The following is a 22,611-nucleotide window of genomic DNA, read 5'->3' as shown; positions in this document are numbered from 1 at the left end:
GGCACTAGCATAAAAGGTATCCTATCCATAATAAGCCCTACAAGAAGCTACATCTAGCTAAGTGGGTAATAAATACCTGATAAATCACCTAATTGCCAAATCAAGCCTAAGTCCATCAATACCAATCCTAAATTGGATAATAATGCTAAGTCAACCCCATAACCAAGGCCCACAACCTAATCTAAGAATTTCATGAGCCTATTCTAGCCTAAAGCTCACCCGGGAATAAAAAAAGGGATTAGGATAAGGAGAACGCTAATCTCAGAAATTACTCACCTAAGTCGCATGTAAAATATACAACACAACATCTAATAGAATCCAGTGAAAAGGGCAAGACCGTAGCCTACCTCGAAGATGAATATGCGCACTTTGAATTCTCCAATTTGAAGTCCCCGACCTCCAAAACACCTCCAATTGCCTCCATGCTAACAAAATAGTAATCGCCTAGTCAATACAGTCATTTTGGTACTAAAATCATAATTTTCAAAGATAGACCAATTTCGGGGTCCCAAACAGAAAATGTGGGACTCATATTCGGAATTTTAAAATTGACCCCAAAAGTTGGTTCAAGGCAGCACCCCAAGCTCATACAAATAAATGATATGTAATTTGGGGCACAAGCAAAGTTATAAATGAGCATGTAACAAAATACACAATTTTTAAGTTAAGAACAAGAAAGGGGCAATAGCTAAATTAAGAATTTTACCAAAATCAAAGTCCCAAGGTCAAAACTAATCATACTGCAACAATCCTTGCAGAAAACCCCGCAAAATAGGCTCTTTAATTGTAGACAACAGACCTAAAATGATCAAGAAACAAGACCTTGAAATTCAAAATAGTTCCAACTCAAAAATGTCAAAAGACAACAGCTAATTTCATATATTTACGTCACACGAAGCCTCCCCTCAAACTTCCAATCACACAAATTGATTCCCCACAAAATTCGCTTGAAGTTAGCCTCTTAAATCACCAAATTTGGGTTCCAAATAAGTTAGCCTCTTAAATCACCAAATTTGGGTTCCAAATAAGGGAGAAATTGAGTTTCTAAGCTCCACAAGTAAGTTGATCCCATCTCTAGTCTTAATTTAAAAGACCAGAGAATTGATCATCGCGATCGTGGAGCTTTAGGCTCACAATCGCTAGACACGGGAAAATTTCCCATCACGATCATGAAGCAAAAGGGATAGGACCCATGCGATCATGAACCAGTACCTCATGAACACGAAGGTACAGGGAGGCCTGCACCAGCATCAACTGCAATAATTGATTTTGCAAACTTCCAAGACTCCAATAGGGTGCCCAGAATTTTTTCAGAATCCCGTGTGCGTAAACGAGATATGCTACCCCATAAAATTCAATGTTCTGGACTCAATGGCGTATTCAAAATTTTATACGAGATCATTATGACTAAAAGTAGGTCCCAGAACCAAGCGCCATTTTGATCCTAATTCCATAATGGGCCTTGAAACTAGATCGAAAGCCTCGGGAAGCGAACGAAGAATCATTCTAGTCTAAACTCGATATTTGGGAGCTAATTATACTGATAAAATTCTCATTCGAGCGTATTTTTCAAGAATGCTGGCTAAAGTCAACATAGGGTAAATTTCAAAGGAAAAAGTACCAAATGGTCCCAAACTCATTCTGATTACCTTGATACTCATGTCGACCATGCTGATAAAACCATCAAAATTCTGTTCTAAGGTCGTTTACCTGAGGTTATGACCAAAGTCAACTTTTCATATTATAGCAAGTCTAAAATAGGGAAACAGGCCTAAAACCTAAATAAACGACTAGAAGAGCGAGCTACCAGTGCCAGTAGGTCATAAATAACCAAGGGTCTCTATATGAATTCTCTAAAAGATGAAACGGTTAGAAGATGTAAGGAATGACCTGGAGGGTAATTACAACATCCACTACTAAAATATCTTTCATTCGCAAAAGTAAAATAATAGTCACAGCTTGGAGGCACGAAGAGACAAGGGTACCAGGATGGCACACTCTGCCAGATCCTCTACACCCTCTTGGTTTGAACAATGCCATCACAGAACTCGAGCTGAGATGAAAATCCTCAAATTCCATTCAAACTTCCAAAATTCCTCCAAATACCTTTATGGGCTCCAACTCTCGCCCAATTAACCCAAACTTGACCAAACATACCGCATTCATTTGTGGAAAGCCAAACTATGCCAAAACCACTAAAATAGGCAATGGAGGACCATGGAAAACACAACTCAACTAAAATTCCCAAATACTCCTCTTATGCTTCCAAGTTGCTTTTCTTCTAGCCAGCTAGAGCATTCTGCTGGTCCTTAGCTATCTTGAATGCTACCAACACCAGCTGAAACTTTCTTATAGAACCACGCAACACCAACCTCGAAAGAGTTACATACTTTATCTAAACAACGACTGATGACAACAACCCAAAATAAGGAAGAGTAAGTTATAAATCAAACACAATAACTACATCGCCAAATGTAGGAGAGGATTGAACTATTAAAGTCAGATGTTTTCTAAATTATTGTCCTGACATAATAGGATTTGATTGGTTATGGATCCATGATTGTTGATTCATTCTTACCTTGTCAAGATAAGGACGGATGTGGAAACAACGTCGGCTTGTTATACTATCACTAGCACATGAGTTATGGTTGTCAGATAAAAGAAACTGTTATATAGGTTTTGATAGTACTCTAATTTGAATTAGATTGGATTAGATTGGGATTGTATTAGATTGTATTGTGTATGATTATTCTTTGTATAAATCTTATTCTTGTTTAGACTTAGGACATCTTGATTATGTTGTTCACTCTTTTAATTTGAGATTATGAATTGATTAGATTCTACCCTGGTGCATATTTCTATCTTCTATCTTATATACTCATACATTCTATATACTGAAGTCCATTTGGTACTGTATCATTTCATGATGTAAATATAGGTATTAGAGATCTTTAACAGGCGCATCGTTAAAGATTATTTTTACTCTTAGCGTTTGGTGAGTTCTCCTTGTATCTAAAGGCACTCTTGAGTTATTATCTTTTATTTTGAGTATTTTCTTTAGGATATCCATGAGCTTATCATTGACACCTTTTTGATAGTGATAGAGGCTTCATAGATAGATAGATGATAGTGTCGATTAGATATGGAGTTGATTTGAGATTTGTTTTATATGCATTATTCTTCTCGAAATGTTGATTTGGTTAGTCCACTTGAATGTCTTTTAAATTTATGTTGATTCTTCCACTGAGTGATTTGAATGTGTGATCGGACCAAGTGGTTCGCTTGGGGACCAACAATGGTATCTAATTGCCAATTACGTATAGGGTACCCTCCCATAGCGTGACAACAGGGAAAGAGATTAAAAAATGAATTTTCAAATGTAGTAACTCTTGGCAACATCCGAGTTGATCGGCAACTTATGAGAGGCAATGCATGTACTCAATCTTGATGTATCATCATAATACTAAGCAAGTATATCGATGTAGTGTTCGAGCAAGATGATGAGCTCTCTATTATGAGTTTCCATCAAATGGACATTGATTCTTCTTTCTTTGAAAGATTCATCATGTCATAGATTCACCGTTTCAGTTTCTTCTAGATTCAGCTCGTCCTAACTCTCGAACTATTTAAATTTCTTGATAAAGTGTTCAGGTGTCATGGTTTCCTCATCATACTCTTCAAATGCACATTTATCTTATTTTGATCATTCAGCTTGTGACATGACCTGATATTGACAGATTGTTAGATTATTTTTACTGAAATAATAAATAGAGATTGTTATATAGCAAAATTAAAGCAACTAAAATAAATTTTTTCAATTAAAGAGACTTTCATTTGAATTAAGAAAACACAAACTTTGTCCATGGACAAGGACCAACTTGCCTTATTTGAAAACATTATGAAGAAAATTAAAGCATAATAAGGTAAAAATGACATAAAGGTTGGGTCTTAGGCCACATTCGGACTACCACTGTAAAATTTATTTTTATCTATCAAGACGAGCGATGAATCAAGAGTGGATTGGATGTCCAATTAGGCACTTTCTCTTTCGTCTTGGCATCTTGATCATCACAGTATCACTTTCGTTAGATAAATTCCCTACTCCTTCCCCTAGACCATCATTATTGTCAGATTTTAGCATTGAATAAGACTGGTATAAGTGAGGAAATGTCTTCGATGGAGCCCTATCAAATTTCTTCTTACTCTAACCCTTCTTTGCCTATAAAGCAACAGCTTGATGGGGTTCTATGATTAAAAATTTAGTTCTATCTTTTTTTCTTAGCGAAGCTATGGCATTTTCAAGATTGTCAGGTTTGACTATGACTATCGCCTTATCTGTACACCAATCTTTTATAGCTTCAATCATGTTAATAGTCACCCTTCCATGATTTGGCAAGGGGTAATTATTGACATTGGGAATGACAGTTTGGAGAGTGACAACATTTTGATCTATCAAGTATTAAATTTTGTGCTTCAGGTTGATACAATCCCCGGTGGTATGTCCAACACCTCCTGAATGATACGTACAATAAATATCTGGTCTGTAAAGTTTGGAATTAACATTGATATTCTTTGGATCAATTATTTGTATCATGCCAGCTACTTTCAATCTCTCAAAATATTGTGTTCGACTCTCAATAAAAGGAGTAAAGACTCGAGAGGGTTTATTCTCTAGGTTTGGGCGAGGAAGATTGTAATTATTTTGTAGAGGTAGAGGTACTTCATGGTAATTCAGAGGAGTAAGTATTGGTGTATGGAAATTTGGGTATTGTGGAGTTTGGTTGCTACTTGGGGAATTTTGGTAGTATGGAGCTGGATAATTAGGAGGCGGACTTTGGTAACTTTTTTGGACGTAGAAAATTGGGTAGGGGTTTTGTGGAGTTGGGGGATAGATTTTGAAGGGTGAGGCTTTTCTGGAGCTGAAATTGGACGATTGATTTGTTATTCTATTAGGCTCATGCGAAATAAAGGACACATCTTCTTTTTTCTTTTTGAACAAACTTGAAGATCCAGCTTGGACAGCCACACGGGCAATCTTCTGGTCTTAAGACCATCTTTGATAGTCTCACCTTCTTTGACTACATCAACAATTTTTCTCCCACAAGAAACAACATCTTATCATAGTATTCGGTCTCTTGGACGCGTACAAAGACTTTGATAATCTCTTTTTCAGTCATGGGAGGTCGAACTCTAGCGCCTCTTTTTTCCAACGATAAGCGTACTCTTAGTAGTTTTCATTAGAATTCTGTTTGATTCTTATTAAAGAGTAAAGATCGAGGACAATCTCTACTTTGTAAGCAAATATCTCGATGAAGTCCCTAGCTAAGGCATTCTAACTAGACCATTGTTTCATTTCTTGAGAGGTAAACCATTCCAAGGCCTCCAAATTCAAACTTCAGCTAAAGAGCAACATCAACAAAACTTTATTTTTCCCAATCCCATGAGTTGGTTGTAATATGCTCTCAGATGAGCCAATGGATTTCCGATTCCTCTAAAAGTGTCAAATTTTGGTACTTTAAGTCCTTCCAGAAGGTCTAAATTTAGGTGAATGCACAAATCTTCATAGTTCAGCCCTGTAACTTTTGGAGCATAACGAAACTCTTTCATAGCTTTCATAATCTCTTCTTTTATGCTTTTTTTAGTCATATCTTCTTTGGCCCTCCACTCTCTTTCCTTCTCCTCACTCTCTTTCCTTCTCCTCATAATGGTCGAGTTCGATATAGGTAGTGTAGGGAAGATGTGGTTCAGCGTAAACTAGAATATGAAAAATAGCTTTTGGAGGAAAAGGTTGAGTGTTTGGTGGGTTTTGAGCATTTTTATCTGGAGTCTGGTACCTAAGAGGAAATGTTTGAGAATGGTTGGCATTTAGCATTTGAAGGGAAGGAAAGGTTTGAGAGTTGTTGTCATTTAGGCCTTGAGGGGGAGGAAAGGTTTGAAAATTATTAGCGTCTGAGCCTTGAAAGAGAAGAGGTGCTTGATATGAAGAGCTAGCATGATGTGGGTTAGGAGTGGTTAAGTTGATGGTTGGTGATTTCTGGTTGGAACGACATGAGGGTTATTTGGGATATTTTCTAAAGGATTTTGAGGATGAAGATGGAGCTGAGGCCTTTCTTCATCTGGAACTGGAGTGTTGGTGGCGATAGCCAAATTTGACAAATCTCAATTTTTCTGTGTTTCAACTCTCATCTCGGTGATATATTTCACCCATTATGCAATTAGCTCATTCTGTTCAGCAACGACAACGTCTGTCACAACAATCTCAATTAAACCAATGTTTTCATTATTCTCGATCATTTTTCTTTTTCCTTTCGACAAATTTTGGTCGAGGAAGGAATCTTTAGAAGTTTTGGATCTCGTAAAGTATGGATGCTCGGCCAGTTTATCAACACAGATCAGTTTTGATTATCTATAAAGAAAAAAAAACTCAAAATATAAACATGTTAGTTTCTGTAGACGATAAATAATACAAGATATTACACACAAAGCAATAAACTCACAAGAGTTGCTTTATTCAAAGATAAACTAGCCCGTGTATATAGAAAAATGACTAAACAAACAAGATTTTGTCTCTTTGGTTTGAGATTTTTGAATCACGAAAGTTGACCTGCGTTGAGACGAGGTTTTCTTGCATTTTCATGGTTGTATTTTGACATCTATTGGTGTGAAATTTGTATTTTCCTGTAAAAAATAAAAGGGTAAAATTAAACTTTTGAAAAATAGGGATCAGGCCATGAAAGACTGCCTATATATCTCACATAGGAGAATTCAGGTCCTACATAATTCGATTAACTTGAACCTCTTTTCAACATGAGATGAAAAATAAACCTTTTGTTAGAAGAGAGTAAGATTTAGGAGTTTAAAGTGAAATTTGAATTTTGTAGGGAAACTAAAGACTCTAGGAGCATTTGGTCACACTTTTGATAGTGACTTGATATTTGTGCTTAGGGGGATTTAGAAAAAATATGTTGAAAAAGAGTGGGCTAGAATGTCTTCAAGTAAAGAAATACATTCACTCAAACAATTATGACATAAAGCAGATAAACAGTAATTATGCGTCCTAAACAAATATGTAACCCTTTTGTGCCAAAGGTAGGCCTAAAGATTTGAAGGATGTATAACGTCATTTGAAACATTCTATTGCCCCAAAAAATATTTATACAACCCTTATGAATAAATTGAATGGGGATACATAATAGACAAAAAGGATATAAATAATATGTCCCACGCAGGGGTATGATCTTATATTGTGCCTCCATAGAAGATCCTTTATTTGTTTTTCTTGACATCTCCAAATGCCAACACCTTTTAGATGAAGTAGCAGCTTGTGAAGATCTTTCTTTGTTTTGACTAAACTATTAAATAAACTCCCAATACTGAGGAAAAATGGTTTGTCGAACGACATATACAACCTTCAAATTTAAACACATAAGTATGATCGTCCATTTAGGCCAAGGGACGCTTTAGACTCAAGGTGGTCTTTCTAATGGGCTCAACATACGTTGGGTGTTAGGGTCATCTTAGGTCAATCCGCTAAAGAAGGATTTGGTTTAGATTTACTCTAGTTGACTAAGAATAGGTTTTACAAGACTGGTAACCCAAGGGGACAATTCAGGCTAGAACATAAGACAACCATTGGACGCATGTCGTATCAATAAATTATCGATCGTTTTGGAAAAGGGTTAGGTATAAAAAAGCCCGACTGCAATTTCCCAAAACCGTTCTTTAATATAATATACATTTAATTGGAAGATTCCATGAAATGCAAATGACAGTTTAATATATAAATTAAGCACATAATTGCACAATTAAGGAAAGTAAGAATTACTAATTATTACAAACCCAACAAGTTAGTCAAATAAACAATCAAATCTAGTGGTTAGAACCTAATTTACTCTCTAGCAGAATCGCCATTTCTGTTGTGTCGGAAAAAGATGGTTTAAAATTAATTTCAACTTTTAGATTAAAAAAATCAATTTTAGAAAAGATTCGCCACTTATTTTTTTAAAGAAATTAAGAAAACTTAATTTAAAAGATCTTAACAAAATGAAGTCTTAAAAATAGAGAAAATGGGTAAGGGTTCAAATTTCTAATTTGAGAAGGTGTTAGTACTTAAAATGGCCACTAACGTGCCGTTATCCGACGATTTAAAAACTATTTGACTAACTTTGAGAAAATTACTTGTAAATAGTAAAGATAAATAAGTTTATTTGATCAATAAATCAACTTGAAATACTTGAGATAATTTATCAAGAAAACATACTCTATTAAATGACTAAGTAAAGAAATTTTTAATATATTTAAGGACAAGTAGTAGATCTAATGTATTTTAACTAAATTAAAAGTGATTAAGACTTTGATTAAATAAGGAAAATTACTTGAGCTATCTAGGGAAAACTCAATTTAAAGAAAGATACTTTAAACTGAATTGATTTGAAAGAACAACAACTTGAAACCTTAAGATAATTTGGAAGAAAATTATATTTGTCAAAATATTTAAGTAAAAGAAAACACTTAAATGAAATCATTTTTAAAGAATAAATTAATAGAAAAATGGTTTTTTTAAGGGGATTTCAATTAAGTTAAAAAAAAAATGAACCTCTACGCAAGTATAAATAAATGTAAATAAATAAATAAATTATTACAATCCTAATTAAATATAAATCAATAAAGTATGAAAATTTTGTCAGACGCTTAGTTTTTGTACGCCTGGACTAAGTTGTTGGGCCACCTGCATTTTGGGTCTTAGGCCCAATTCTACTGTATTTCGCGATTGTATATATACGATGTATATCAGTGTATACAACACTATTTTTATGTACATCAGATTGTATATACATTGTATACAACCTATTTTTAGCTCTAGCAACCTGTAAATCAGCATTCCTTTCCATTTTCTTTGAAGAGGATGACTCAAAAAAAGGGTATTTGGGTCTCCATGGCTCAACGTCGAAATGCAAATAATGGAGAAAGTTCATATTGGACTCGGACGATGGTTCATATAATAAATAAAAGGGATAAAATTAGTAAATAAATAGAGAGAAAATAAGTGAGATATGATTCTTATTAATTGAATAAAGGATAATGTCATCTTATTTTTAAGCGCAATCACTAGGATCTAAAGGAGATCAATATGAAACTTGCATCTAAGGCCGAGATACCTCATTAATAATATAAATATGAGCTATTGTATATTAACAAACGGACATATGTATGGCATATGCATTGTAACTTAAAAGGATCACACATGAACATAATGAGATAACATAGTAACTAACAACATGCATATATGTAGAAAAAAGAAAAAAACATAGAAATATATTCAAGCAACTAAAGTACATGGAATTAACCCATACATTATACTAACTCAAATCTTAAAGCAAGATTTAAATCAATTAAGCCATAAAAATTCTAACTAACTAGTAATTTAAGCATATATTTATTATCTAAATCATGATAAAAGAAGAAATTGGGAGAACATGAAATCTATATCGTCAAAGAAAACTACATGGAAAAATAATGAATGAAACTAAGAGTTTTCACATATTTGATAAAATATCACTACACTTCAAGCAAGACAAGAAATTTCTATCATTAATCTAATTAATCCTAACATATGCTAACTAATAACAAGATTACGAATCAACTAAATAGAAAATATAAAATAATTAAATAAAATAAATCTGAGAAAAGATTTTACCTCTTTTCGGACAACGACTAAGAAGAACGAGTTGAAGTTCTTCACCACCACAGATGGAGTTCCGACGAAAGCTTGAACTCAAAAATAAATGTACTCAAAATCTTTTTGCTATAGGAATACTATTTTTTTTAAAAAAAATGCTTCTCTGTTCTTATCATTTTTTGTGTAAAATCCAACTCCTATTTCTCTTCTCTATTTTTTTTGTTTTTGTAGTATATTTTTGGTGTTATTCTTCTATCTTGATGTATGTTGATTGTGTTGATGAATGTTTTTTTACCTTGTTGTTCATCTCTTTTTTGATGAAGAGGATGAATGGATTTAAAATAAAGAGTGAGGTTGGTGGGAGTAATGATGAGATTTTTGAATAATAATGGGTTTGGTGGGGTAAAAAAGGGGAAAAGAAAAATAAAGAAAAAGGGTGGAGTTGGTGAATGATGATGTTTGAGAATTTTTTTTTTAAAAAAGAGGGGTTTATGTTGAATTTGGAGGTGAGAGAAAAAAGAAGAAAGGGGTGATGTTGATATTGTATAAGTATAATATATATGTATTGTAGTGAGTTGGTGTTGTCATGTGTATGTTGAAAATTGGAATTGGAAAGTTATTGGTGTATACATATTGCCGTATAGATGTAGGAATGAGATGAGTATTATGTAGTGGGATTGGGTTATGTTGTGAATAGAATTGGGGTGAAAAGTAGTTAGATTTATAAATTATAAAAAGAGCTCATGGTTTTAATTATGGCATCCTCAATTAAAAAGTTAGCCAAATTGAATTTAATTAGGGGATTCAGCTAACATAAATAAAATAAGACGAATTAGTATTAATTAATTAACAAGCTTCTTAATCTTGACAAAAATAAAATGATTAACTTAATTATAAATTAATTAATTTAAAAATATAATCTATTAGTTAAACTAACCTAATTAACATAATTTTTAGTTAAAAATAAAATCTTTTGAGACGATTTTTAAATAATCGTAAAAGGTAGTAATTATATATATATATATTTAGTTAAAAATAAAATCTTTTGAGATGATTTTCGAATAATCGTAAAAGGTAGTAATTATATATATATATACACACACACAACATATTATGTTTCCATATCTACTATTCCTTTATAAATGCTATTTTCCTTCTCTTTTTTTTTTGTAAATTCCTACACTTTAATACACACATTATCTTACTACATGTGTATCTATATTCATTTTGTCCCTACATGTAACTAAAATAACAAGCTCTTATATGTTTTAAGCAACATACATGTACATATTTTAATTTATAATAAATATATATAAGGTCAGAATTCTATATAATATTTTTATATTTTGATATTATTTTATTTTCTTTATTCAATTATTTTCATTAAATTTCATTTTTTATGATTTTTGCTCAAATTACATTTATTATATATCACATATATTACTGTGTATTTACACCCCATCTATTGTCTTATTTATTATCACATCTTAATTCTATAAATGAAATGACAAATTTTCATAACCCTTTAAACTCAACATTTATATAGGATAGATTTATATGAGCTCATTTATTTCATGTAAATTTAACACACATCTATATTTTTAACATAAATTTTCCATACATTTCAAGTACATCTATTTATTTATTTTATCATACTATAAATAGACTATATTAAGTTTGTTTTACAAATATTATATATATCACGTATAACAAATATTTTTCTAAAAAAATTAACAAATGTTTTTCTTATCATCATTTTCAAAACCAAATAAATAAATAAAATATCCCTAATTATTTTTCTAAAATTAAATTTAAGGACTATCTTCGAATAGACTCTGAATGGGTGCTTAACACCTTCCCCTCGAGTAATCAAAATCATTATCTAGAATCTTACTGGTTTCGTGAATCAAAACAGAGTTTACATTTATATTTTTGTTAAATAATTTTCCTAATATTTTCCTCAAAATTAGGTGGCGACTTTAAACAATTTTTCAAAATCAGAGACATAACCATTTTTTGTTGCAAACTATTTTGATCATTTTGAAAATACGGTGCGACACTCACGATTTGAGATTACTGGTTTACTGGTATCCATCACGGCGTCACACTTTCTACATCGACTTGGTTACTTAGTCTTTGGTACCACTATGGGGATACTATATGTCTATGTAAGACCTAGTTTAGGCTCAGGCAGTGTATATGGACTTCTTGCGCCCCTTATGGGCTCCTCTGGACAGTGCACCACTGAACTGAATGAGGGAGCCGCATGGGTTCCACTTAGAAAGCCAGGGGGTGGAGTCATGACTCAATTCCTTAGGTCATGATGACACCTACTATAACCCACCTGTAGTTAAGCTAATCGGTCAACCAGGAACTTCAACTAATGGGATTGAGGGCAGAAACTAAGCAAGAGTGGCAAATTATAAAGATAGATAGAAAGAATAAGTGGAAGTAAACCAAAACATGATATAAACAACTAAAGATCCCTCCCCAAAGCTGAAAGTTACAAGTACAGAGCTACTAAAAAATAAAAGACGAGTACAAGTTCCGAAAGTGGACCGAAAATATATTTAACAACTAGCTAGTCTCAAAAGGCAAAAGACGGGCCATCCATACTGAATGAGACATGAATGATCCAAAAATGACAAGTGCTCACCCTAATCTCTGAAGCTGACTACAACAGGCTCGATCTATCCATGGCGATAGCTGATGCTCGCTACTACATCATGAAAGTAGATGCAAAGTGTAGTATGAATGCCAAGACAATAGGTACCCAGTAGGCATCATAGGCCAAATGACCAAAAAAGGTAAAAACAATATGAAAAAGAGAAATAACCTAAATAGGAGTCAACATAAGCATCAAAAAGGGGAAAGAGTACTACCTATGAGAACTACAGCTAACTATACCCAATTGGTCCCCCATAAGCCCAGCCAGGACACTCGTGCGCAACTTAAATAAAAACCTGGATGAAACCCTATAAGCCCGCCGACTACACAAAATAGCTACAACTACCAAGGCTAGGAACCAAGAATCTTTGATATCAGGAGCCGAAGTACTGTATCATTTCCAAACCCAGAATCTCCAAGAGTCAATCGATCTAGGGGTGACTTAGGGGTCGAGGCTGGGATCGGGACCCTGATGCTCGCCTGAATGTTTAAAGTGGCCAAGGCCAAGACTGGGTACTCGGATACTTTCCATAATATATAAGCGCGGTCGAGGCAGGGACTGGGTACCCGGATGCTCGCCGTAATACATTGGTATGTTCGAGGCCCAGACTGGGTACCTAGATGCTCATCATACTAGCAAGCTAGTAGAGGTCGGGGCTGAATACCCGGATGCTCCCCGATAATTCATAACGGAGGCCGAGACTTGGTACCTAGATGCTCACAGATAATTTTTCCCATGATGCCAAACATTCTACTTCCCAACTAGAATACAACAGTACCAAAAATCTTTTCTCAAATGAGTCAACCGATATGCCGCTAAAATTGGAACCAGAGCCAAAGTCAACGATCATGAAATCTAGTGTTGCCGATGCATTCCGAAAGTCACGATTATACCAATTTATGGATGAGGATATTTTTAAGAGAAAGGGTAACGCCTAACTAAGGCGAAACTACTAGGCACTAGCCCACTACACCATTCCACAAGGATTTAAGTCCATTGGAGCGACGCCAGGGCATCTAAAGAAAGTTTACATCCCATACTAAGGCCAACATACTCCACAACATGCTCATTCAACTCTTCTTATAATACTAACAAATAACGACAAGATACACATGCTTCTAAATATCTAAAAAAACCAATAACAAGCCTAAAACATGATTTCTAACAGCTAAAATATACAATCAATCTACCCCACCCAAATTCCAACTATTTTAACATACTTTCACACATTCCAGCTCAATCTAAAGAGAGGTAAAATCGTAGCCTACCTGTAGGATAAACACAAGAGCTTTAAATCACTGTGCTGGAGCTTTTCCGTTTTGAACGACCTCGGAATGCTTCCACACTATCAAAAACAAAACCACAATGTCGATACAGTCGTTTAGAAACTAATTTCATAATTTTTGGAGATGGACCAATTTCGGGGTGTAAAATGAGAATTGTGGGACCTGCATACGAAATTCTGGATTTGACCCCCCCAAACTAGGTTCCAAATATCATCCCGAGCTCACAAATCATATTTATAACACAATTTGGGGTGGGAATTTATGTGGGATGAGCATGCAACCAAAACTCATAAATTCCAACTAAAAGACCTAAAAAGACAGAATCAAGATCATCTAATTTCGAAGAAACGAGACGCTTCCAACCCAAACAAATTACACTATGATGATCCTTGCGAAAAACCCTACAATCTAGCCTTAATAATCACTCAAAATGGAGTTATATTGACCAAGATACACTCTTTCAAAATTCAATAAAATTTTATTCCGAAAAAGACTAAATTAGTAAATAAACATGCATTTTTACCTCAAACAAAGCTTCCCCTCGCATATCTGAGCTCACCACAAGATTCCTCACAAAATTTTCTTGAATTTAGACCCTTGAATCACCAAAATTGGATTTATATAGGTCAAGAAATAATTTCTCAAAGTTCTTCAAAAACCCAATCCGAAAATGGACACTGCTGCAAATAAAATCACGATTTTTACCTGAATCGAATACTCCAAATCAGTTTTCAATCTATCCAATACATTCTCCATGAGAAATCTCACAAGTTTGATTTTTTGAATCATCTAATTTGGAGCTCTATAGCCCAAAATAAAGGGTTTTAAAGTTGGAGGAAATATCCCAAAATAAAAGGCCTGCTACTGCTGCAATTTTTCAGATTTTGGATTTTCCAAAATCTCCAATGGGGTTCTCGGAATTCGTTCGGAATCCGATAAAAATAAACCAGATATACTACCCTACTAAATTCGATGTTCTGGACTCGATGGAGCATTCAGAATTCTTATACGAGATCATTTTAATAGAAAGTGAGTCTCACATCCAAGAGTCATTTTAAGCGACATTCCACAATGGGCCTCAATATTAGTCTGGAAGCCTCGGAAAGCAAACGAAGGGTCGTTCTAGACCAAAATCAAAATTGCAGAACTAACCACGCTTTAAGAATTTTTATTTGGGCGCATTTTTGAAGAATGTTGACCAAAGTCAACTATAGGCTAACTTTCAAAGTCAAAAGCGCCAAATGACCCCAAACTCATATCGATTGCCTCGATAGTTATTCCAACAGTGCTACTAGCCTAATTTTGTCATTTCGGAGCTGATGGAACCATCAGAATTTGAATTTGAGATCTCGTTGACACAAAACTTAAAAAGTCGCAACTAGACCAACTTAGGCCTTCAAAATACCAAAATGGACTCGGGACCTCTAAAAATTCAACCAATACTTCTTCTAGACCAAAAACCATCTCCCGAATCCATTGAAGTCATCGGAATTCCATTCTGAGCATTGGAACTCCAAAGTTGGCCAAAGTCAAACCTTTGCTTAAAATTCCTCAATTTTTCAACTCAAGGCCTCAAAACTTCGTTACAACTCCAAAACTGATTCCGTAAAGTTTCCTAAGCAAATTTCGACATTTTGAAGCTGCTGGAATTGACAGAATTCCATTCCAAGACCTGTAGCTCTGATTGACCCCAAATATCACTTTTTAATAAAACTTATGAAAACTCAAAATTTCAAAGACTTAACTTTTCATAGGATTTTCTAAAAATCAACACCCGGTACCAATCCAAAATGACTCAGGGCATCTAAAGGGAGGGGTAAAAATTGTCATTTTACAAAAATTCTAAAAATGACCTTGAGGGTCATTAAAACAATCACTACTAAAAGAACTTTCATCCGCAAAAGTAAAGACAAAGAGGGTATACCTAGAGGGACAAATAAGCTGAGAAACTGCTCCCGCATCTCCTGTTCGGTCTCCCATGTAGCCTCCTCAATTGTACGATTGTGATACTGGACCTTAATCACAGGAATGGACTTAGAACGAAGCTGGCGAACATCTCTGGCTAGAATAGCAACTAGGTCCTCAACAAAAGACAGACGATCATCCAACTCAACAGAGTCATACTGAAACACGTGAGACTCATCTGGAATGTATCGATGCACCATATAAATATGAAAAATAGGGTGTATAGCTGAAAATGCTAGTGGGAAGGCCAACTCATAAGAAACTTCTCCAACTCTCCTTAGAATCTCAAACAGCCTGATATACCTGGGGCTAAGCTTACCCCGCCTGCCGAATCTCATCACGCCCTTTAAAGGAGACACCCGCAAGAATACCTAATCTCCTACCTCAAAGTGCAAGGGCCAACGCTTGTGATTAGCAAAACTTTGGTACCTACTTTGAGCTGTCCTTAACCTATCTTGAATAAGCCGAACTCTGGCTATGGCATCCTGAAGTAAATTGGTACTATGCGGCCTAGGCTCTGAAGACTCAAACCAACCAACCGGAGTGCGATAACGCCTACCATATAAGGCCTCAAATAGGGCCATCTGAATATTAGAGTGGTAGCTGTTGTTGTACGTAAACTCTGCCAAAGCTAAGTAGTGCTCCTAATGAACCTTGAACTCTAATACACAAGCTCGCAGCATATCCTCTAGAACCTGAATAGTACGCTCTGACTGGCCATCGGTCTGTGGATCAAATGTCGTACTAAGATCAACTCGGGTGCCTAACTCTTTTGAAAGGCCCTCTCGAAACTAGAAGTAAATTGAGATCCCCTATCTGATATAATAAATATTGATACCCCATACAGATGGACCACCTACTTAATATAGATTCGAGCTAGACGATCTGTAGTAAAAGTGGACCGTAGTGGCAAGAAATGCGCTGACTTGGTCAATCGATCAATGATGACCCAAATACCATCATTACCTCTGGATGTTTGAGGCAATACTATCACGAAGTCCATGGTAATCCATTCCCATTTCTACTTGGGAATGGGCAATCTCTGAAAGACTCCACCAGGCCGCTGATGCTCGGCCTTAAATTGCTGGAAACTTAAAAAATGGGATACATACTCAGCTATATTTCTTTTCATACCACACCACCAGTAATGCTGTCTCAAATCCCGATACATCTTCACGATGCCCAGATAGATGGAATATTTGGAATCGTAGGTCTCATGAAGGATTAATTGAAAGAAGTCACCAACTCTGGAACACAAAGGCGACCATCAAACCATAGTATGCCATCCGAATCTATATAAGCCTAGCCACCCTCGCCTTGCAATACTAACTCTCGAAGCTCTACCAATGCTCTATCCTCAAACTGCCGACCACAAATCTGGTCCAATAGAGATGATTGAGCTCCCACAAAGCTAAAATTGGTCAGAAATTTGAGATTTTCAACCTGACCATCCGATTAGCCAAATTCTGGATGTCCAACGCTAGGGGTTACTCCGCAGTAGACAAGTAAGCTAAACTACTGATACTCCCCATCTTTTGGCTCAAGGTATCCACTACTACATTTGCCTTGCCAGGGTGGTAGAGGATAGAGATGTCATAATTGGCTAGTAGCTCAATCCAGCGCCGCTATCTAGAATTAAGATCCTTCTGACTAATAATATACTGTAAGCTGCGGTGATCTGTATATATCTGACAACGAACTCCATATAAGTAGTGCCTCCACATCTTGAGCACAAAAACTACCGCCACCAGTTCTAGGTCATAGGTGGGGTAGTTGCACTCATGCACTCTTAACTGTCTGAAAGCATAAGCAATAACTCGGCCATGCTGCATCAATACACACCTAAGACCTATACTAGAAGTATCACAATATACCGAAAAGATCTCTCCCTCAACTAGTAGAGTCAGAACAGGAGAAGTGGTAAGCAACTCCTTAAGCTTATGAAAGCTCAACTCACACTCCTTAAACCATACAAAGGGAATATCCTGGCGGGTCAAATGGGTCAATGGGGCTGCAATGGTAGAGAAACCCTCAATAAATCGCCTATAATACCCAGCTAATCCAATGAAACTCCAAATCTCGATAACAGATATGGGCCTAGCCTAACCACGAATAGCCTCAATCTTCGCCGGATCCATTCTGATACCTTCTCTGGACACCACGTGTCCCAGAAATGCCACAGACTCCAACCAAAACTCACACTTTGAGAATTTAGCATAAACTACTGATCTCTCAAACTCTAGAGTACAACCCTCAAGTGTTGCGCGTACTCCTCCCTACTCCGTGAGTATACCAGTATGTCATCAATGAATATAATCACGAAAGAGTCAATATAAGGCCTGAATAGTCAATTCATAAGGTCCATAAAAGCTGCGGGGGCATTGGTAAGCCCAACAGACATCACAAGGAACTCATAGTGGCCATAGCGAGTCCGTAAAGCAGTCTTAAGAATGTCGGCTGCTCTAATTCACAACTATTGGTAGCCAAACCTCAAGTCAATCTTAGAAAACACAGTTTCATCCTGAAGCTGATTGAATAGATCATTGATATGAGACGTGAGGTAGCAGTTTTTCACCATCACCTTGTTCAGCTTCTTGTAATCAACACACATCTATATAGTCCCATCCTTCTTCTTATCAAACGGGAAGGGTGCACCCCATGGCGACACACTCGGGTGAATAAATCCCTTACTTAGAAGATCCTCAAGCTGCACACTGAGCTCCTTGAGCTCTATGGGGGCTATATAGTAAGGTGGTATAGAAATAGGCTTAGTTCCCGGCTCCAAATCTATAGAAAAGTCAATATCTCTCTTTGGGGGTAGACCAGGTAGGCCAGTAGGGAAGACATCAGTATACTCCCTAACCACAGGGACTGAATAAATAGTAGGAGCCTCGCTGGACATATCACGAACATATGCTAAGTATGTGAAGCACCCGAATACAACTAGCCACTGGGCCTGCATAAATGATATGATCCCAGTAGGTGAGTGACTATAAATGCCCTGCCACAAGACCGAGGGAATACCAGGCATGGCTAATGTAATGTTCTTGGCATAACATTCCAAAACCATATGATAAGGATATAGCCAATCCATGCCCAGAATAATATTGAAGTCCAGCATATCAAGTAAAATAAGATCTGCTCGAGTCTCATACCCCTGAATAGTCACTGCACAGGATCTACAAACCTGATCCACTACTAAAGAGTCTCCTACCGGGGTTGAAAAATATAACGGGACCTTAAGTGACTCAAAAGGAATACCCAAGCGTGGAGCAAAATATATAGACACATAGGAATACGTGGAACCTGGATCAAATAAAGCTGAAGCAGTCTGCTGACAAATAAAGATAGTACCTGTGATAACATCATCTGATACCTCAGCCTCTGCCCTTACAAGAGCAACATAGAAGTGGCCCTGTCGGCCTCCCCCATGAATATTTTCCCTACCACCCAACCTTCTACCTCAGAAACCTCCCCGAACACCCTATTGACTATCATCATGACCATGACCCCAATCTATACCTCCTGGTAGAGGTGGCACTACTGCCAATGGTCTAGCCCGGCCGGGACACTCCTTAGCCCAGTGCTCTAGTGAGCCACAATCGAAGTATCCTAAAGCTGAGCGACCTGTGATAACTTATCCGCGGTAGGAAGAAAGTGGACCTGACCCCCTCGAGCTCTGCCCTGGGGTGGAACCCTCCAAATAGGGTTGACTATCCTCAACTGCTCATAGGGCGGCCTGAACCAGCTGGCTGGATTGACCCTGCTGGTACCTATCCTACCAAAACCGCTAGTGGGGCCTGTCATAACTATCATGGCCTCTAGACTGGGACCCACTATAGCTATCCTGATGCCTGGGTCTCTTATCACTGCCCTCTTGGGCTAAATGATGATTAATCTCAATTGTGCGGGCATGATCCACCATATCTAGAAAATAGCAGCCCACATAAATAAGGTAATCGGTCCTCAACCTTAGGTAAGGTCTTAATTCGCATACAAAACATTATACCCGCTCCTCCTTAGTGGGTTGAATCATAGTGAAATGTCGGGAAAGCTGATAAAATCTAGCCGTATACTCTGAAATCGTCATGTGGCCCTGCTCCAACCAAGTAAACTGATCCCAAAGTCAGTTCCGAACACTCCTAGGTATGTATTGAGCCAAGTAAGACTCTAAGAACTGGGTCCATGTTAATGGTGGTGACTCAGCTGGTCTGGACTGCAAATAAGAGCATCACCACTGTCTGGCTTCCCTTCTGAACTAGTGAGCATTGAAGTCGGCGCCTCTGGATTCCACAAGACCCAAGGAATGGAGCTTCTCTTGACAAGTAGTCAAGAACTCCATGACATCCTCGCCAATGGATCCAGAAAATATCAGGGGTGACGACCTCTGAAATACCCCTAACATTTTCTGATCCTGTAATGATATTATACTTTCTGGAACTATCAGTGGGGGTGCAACAACTGGTGGAGGCAGCTGAACCTCAGGTGCTGGATGGATGGGCGAATCTCGCGGTGCTGGTATGCCCACTACTGGGGTCGGGGCCTGTAGTACAACCTCAATAGCTGTGAGGAGCTGCACAATCGCTGCCTGTAGTGCTGGGGTTATAACTGGTGTTGTTCGAGGCTATGCTGCTGGCGGTGGTCCATCTAGCTGAGTAGAAATAGGAACATCCTAATGCTCCTCTACCTGCTCCGACTCTATCTCTGGGTCGGGAGCTGGTGTTGTTCTCTTATCTATCCCACGAGGATGACCTCTAGGCATACCAGGACTTGGTGCATTATCATGACCGGTAGTACCGCACATACGAACCATCCATGCAAAAGAGTGGAAAAAATGAGATTTCACAAAATCAAAAAGACAATACACTGCATGAAATGATACGACATAGAGAATGTTCCTAATGACATCTTGTAGCCTCCCGAAGATAAGTTACAGATGTCTCCGCTCCTATCCGCGAGACTCTACATTAGGTTTGTACACGTGAGACCAATAAACCTGGGGCTCTGATACCAACTTTTCATGACCCAATTTCTTAGGTCATGATGACACCTACTATAATCTACCAGTACGTAAGCCAACCCGTCAACCCAAAACATTAAATAATGGGTTTGAGGGCAAAAAATATACAAGAGTGGCGAATTATAAATATAGGCAGAAAGAATAAAATGAAGTAAATCAAAATATGATATAAACAATTAAAGATCCCTCCCAAAACCTGGAAGTCACAAGTACAGAGCTGCTACAAAATAAAATACGAGTACAAGTCCTAAAAGTGGACCAAAAATATATACAACAACCGGCTAGTCTCAAAAGGCAAAAGACGGGCCATTCATACTAAAGGAGACACGAATGATCCAAAAATGTCAAGTGCTCACCCTAGTCTCTGAAGCTGACTATAATAGGCTTGATCTATCCACGGCGGTAGCTAGTGCTGGGTACTGCATAACGAAAGTAGATGCAGATTGTAGTATGAGTACCAAGATAATAGGTACCTAGTAGGCATCATAGACCGAATGACCAGAAAAGGTAAAAATAATATAAAAAAGAGGAATAGCCTAAATAGGAGTCAACATACGCATCAAAAAAGGGAAAGAGTACCACATATAAGAACTAAAGCTAACTATACCTAACTGGGACCCCTAAGCCCAACTGGAACACTAGTGCGCAAGTTAAATAAAAATCCAGACGAACACCCATAAGCCTAGTGAGTACACAAAATAGCTACAACTACCAAGGCTAGGAACCAAGAATCTGCAATGTCAGGAGCTGAAGTACAGTATTATTTCCAAACCCAGAATCTCCAAGAGTCAATCAATCTAGGGGTGACTTAGGGGTCAAGGCCGGGACCAGGACCCAGATGCTCGCTCGAATGTTTAAAGTGGCCAAGGTTGGGACTGGGTACCCGGATGCTTGCCATAATACATAAGCGCAGTCGAGGCACAAACTTGGTACCCGGAAGCTCGCCGTAATACATCGGTATGATCAAGGTAGAGACAGGGTACCCGAATGCTCGTCATACTAGTAAGCCGGTAGAGGCCGGGGCTGAGTATCGGGATGCTCCCTGATAATTCATAATGAAGGTCGGGACTTGGTACCCGGATACTCACAGATAATTTATCTTATTATGCCAAACATTCTACTTCCCAATTATAATACAACAGTACCAAAAATCTTTTCCCAAATGAGTCAATTGATATGTTGCCAAAACTGGAACCGGAGCCAAAGTCAACGATCACGAAATCTAGTATTACCAATGCATTACAAAAGTCATTATTATACCGATTTATGGATGAGGATATTTTTAAGAGCAAGGGTAACACCTAAATAAGGTGAAACTACCAGGCACTAGCCCGTTACACCATTCTACAAGAATCTAAGTCCATCGGAGAGACACCGGGGCATCTAAACAAGTTTATATCCCATACTAAGGACAAAATACTCCACAGTATCCACAACATTCTCATTCAACTCTCCTTATAATACTAATAAATAACGACAAGATACACATGCTTCTAAATATCCAAAAAAACTGATAACAAGCCTAAAACATGATTTCTAACAGCTAAAATATACAATCAAACTACTCAATCCAAATTCCAACTATTTCAACATGCTTTCACACATTCCAGCTCAATCTAAAGAAAGGTAAAACTGTAGCCTACCTGTAGGTTAAACACGCGACCTTTAAATCACTGTGCTGGAGCTTTTCCCTTTTGAATGGCCTCGGAATGCTTCCATGCTGTCATAAACAGAACCACAATGTCGATACGGTCGTTTAGACACTATTTTCATACTTTTTGGAGATGGACCAATTTCGGGGTCTAAAATGGGAATTATGGGACCCGCATATGGAATTCCAGATTTGACCTCCCAAAATGGGTTCCAAACATCACCTCGAGCTCACAAATAAGATTTATAATACAATTTGGGGTGAGAATTTATGTGGGATGAGCATGAAACCAAAACTCATAAATTCCAACTAAAAGACCTAAAAATGACAGCATCAAAATTA

The sequence above is a fragment of the Solanum dulcamara genome, chromosome 5, assembly GCF_947179165.1.
Source record: "Solanum dulcamara chromosome 5, daSolDulc1.2, whole genome shotgun sequence".
In the NCBI taxonomy this organism is placed as follows: Eukaryota; Viridiplantae; Streptophyta; class Magnoliopsida; order Solanales; family Solanaceae; genus Solanum; species Solanum dulcamara.
The sequence above is the reverse complement of the archived record's forward strand: the minus strand, read 5'-3'. Positions refer to the sequence as shown.